Source organism: Prionailurus bengalensis, chromosome A3, assembly GCF_016509475.1.
Source record: "Prionailurus bengalensis isolate Pbe53 chromosome A3, Fcat_Pben_1.1_paternal_pri, whole genome shotgun sequence".
NCBI lineage: Eukaryota > Metazoa > Chordata > Mammalia > Carnivora > Felidae > Prionailurus > Prionailurus bengalensis.
This window is the reverse complement of record NC_057354.1, coordinates 87,730,090-87,732,915: the sequence shown is the minus strand read 5'-3', so window position 1 is coordinate 87,732,915 and position 2,826 is coordinate 87,730,090. Positions and strand designations below refer to the sequence as shown.

General features: G+C 42.7%; 1 protein-coding gene across 4 annotated transcripts in view; it reads left to right on the top strand.

The window, feature by feature from the left end:
- Nucleotides 1–2,826, top strand: part of ADD2 (adducin 2) — a 102,901-nt gene that overhangs the window by 45,032 nt on the left and 55,043 nt on the right. The gene's annotated exons all lie outside the window — the stretch shown is intronic.

Here is a 2,826-nt window from a genome sequence, read left to right as displayed (position 1 = left end):
TGTCCTATGTGCTTTTCATGAATGAATCCATTTAATTGCAGCAGTTCTTTGGGGTTGCTATCATAACTACTACCCCCACTTTATAGATGAGGAAACGGAGGCCCAGGGGGTTCAGTAATTCTCCTAAAATCTCACAGCTGTTGGGGCACCTGAGTGGCTCAGTGAGTTAAGCATCCGACTTAGGCTCAGGTCATGGTCTCACGGTTCGTGAGTTCGAGCCCCGCATCGGGCTCTGTGCTGACAGCTCAGAGCCGGGAGCCTGCTTAAGATTCTGTGTCTCCCTTTGTCTGCCCCTCTTCTGCTTGCACTCTGTCTCTCACATTGTCTCAAAAATAAATAAACATTAAAATCTCACAGCTGGTGGAGGTGAACCTAGGATACAAATCAGGCAGTCTTCCCCAGAATCTGTATGCTTTAGCATATAGTAATGCTTCTGAAGTTATGTAATGTGTTTCCAAAATTATAGAGGGTTCTAAAAGGTGTAGGAGAGAGGTGCCATGAGTGCCCTTTGTCCCACTTCCCAGAAACGCTGGGCACAAAGAAGGCAAAGATGGAGTGTGGGCAGCTGTCCTATCCCTACCCTATAATGTATGGAGTTGGGGGACCCCCCGCTGTTATTTATTCCAACCCAAAGCCTTTTTCATTTAACACTGTATCGATGCACACAGCCTGTCCAGGCTAAATGCCTTATGGGAGTTTATTATCAAAAAGGTCTTTAGGTGGATGTTTAGTAGGCTTCATACACTTTAGTATATATCCTTCCTTGGGCTAGCACATTCCATTTGTTTACTAACCACTTGTAAAACCTTATTTAATTTGCTTTAAATGCCCTTATTTTGAGTGGTGAGAAGTAGGCTCTCCCATGTGTTAGCTCTCCTTATACCTTTCGTGATTTTCTGCCTTAGTTTGCAGTCCTTTGCCACTTTTATCTTTCCCAGACTGAAAATCTCACCCCTTTCTTTTGAATTCTAGGCTTACCTGCCAGGAAGGGCCAGAAGTCTTTTATTGCCAAGACACAAGCATGTCAGATGGCTGGGCACAGCTTTTAGTACCCATAATAAATAGCCAGGTCAAGGGGGTCAGGGAATTAGCTGGAGAAATCTGTTACCAGTCCAGGCATTCTCATCACTGATGCAAGGAGCATTGTAACAGCACTGGAATCTCTAGATCACCTGCTCAGATGGAAGAGTGGAACCTACCATTTAAAGCTGCCTATCAGCCAAAAATCTACCTATGTCTTTAGTACAGAAATTCAGCAGCAAACATAATCTGCCTAATTTTATTAAGCTCAGTTTCACAAATGCATTGACATTCCCTTGAGAACATTTGATAGGGCAGTGAGCCCAGATGTATGCTTGCTGGCAAGATGGAATCCAGACTGACTGCAATTTTAAAAATTCAATTGTTATAGTGTCAATATACCACAGGAAAAATGATTTAATCTAACATTTATTGAGCCCATATTATTTACCAGGCCCTGTGCTTTCATATATTATCTCAAATAATCCTCTGAGGAGGCGCTGTTCCTCTCTCCATTGTACAGATCAAGAAACTGAGGTCTAGAGAAATTAATTAATTTGTCCAAGTACACGCAGCTAGAAAGATGCAGAGGCAGGATTTGATCCGAGGCCTCAGTGCTTTTCAGAGCCTGGATTCTTACCCACAAGGCTGTAGTGTGGAGCCAACTCCCTAATGTAAGTAATGTGAGATAGCTTTGGACTTCTACTCCCCTAACCCTCTCAGGAGTTCTTAATTTCCCTTCCATTTGCTTCGAATCTGTCTATTCCCAGTATTGAGAAAATGCAGGGCAGATCTCAATGGCAGATCAGGGAGGGTTCTGAAAGAGGATATAGGAGATGGGAAGTAGAATTTATTGAGCACCTACTATGTGCTAGTCCCTCTGGAGAATACTTCCAGCCAGGGTGGTTTTCATCCACTTAGCAAATCAGAAATCCAGGTAGTGGATCCATCTCCATTTTTGTCTCACATTTTAAGCTTTGCTTTGGCTTTCTCATCATAGGACGACAAATGTCATAATGTCATAATACGTTATGACATTATGCTCCTGTCTCACAGAGGGGGAAGATGCCTCCTTGGGAGAACGTGGATGTGCATGGAGCAAAACATGTTCAGCAGCCAGGCACATCAGCCTCCTTGCAATTGTGGATATTGGGGCACTGCCTGGTGGAAGTAGGACTGACAGCCAACAAACTTAGTTGCTGGTAAATCCCCAAATCCAGGTTTATGGGCCTCTCCTGAAGCCTCATGGCCTCTTTCTCTTGTCTCCATCCCTTGGCTTCCTGACCCAGTGGGTGACCTGCCATCCACATGTGAAAAGCGGTTCCAAAGTTGGTGACCTAACTTCTAAGTTGTGTTTCCATACTTCGTCAGTTCTAAAGCACACATTTTCCCCACATGTCAGCATTTTGAAATTGGGATGTGTCCTCCAGTTAATGATGACTTATAATTATAACTGATAATGGTTTTCCTTTCCTAGTAATACTTGAAATAATAGCGTGTCAGTCAATGATGTCTTAGATTTGAAGAAATAAAATCATGCCAATGTTTATTTTTACCCCTCACTATCAAATCAATATCTGGGCTTGTATCTTTCTGCCTTCAGTTCTGAGGCCTGAATCAAAAGTCTTCCTTATGCTGGCCTGTGTGATTGATTTCCAGAAAACATGTGGTTTCCTGATCATCTTTTGCTAGAAGCTATTTTTCCTGTACATTAGAGGACTTGAGTTCATCTTATTTGAGAATAAAGTGAACGAAAAAACAATTAGAAGTGTCTTGAGAAAAGACACTTCAGAGGAACATAAGTGA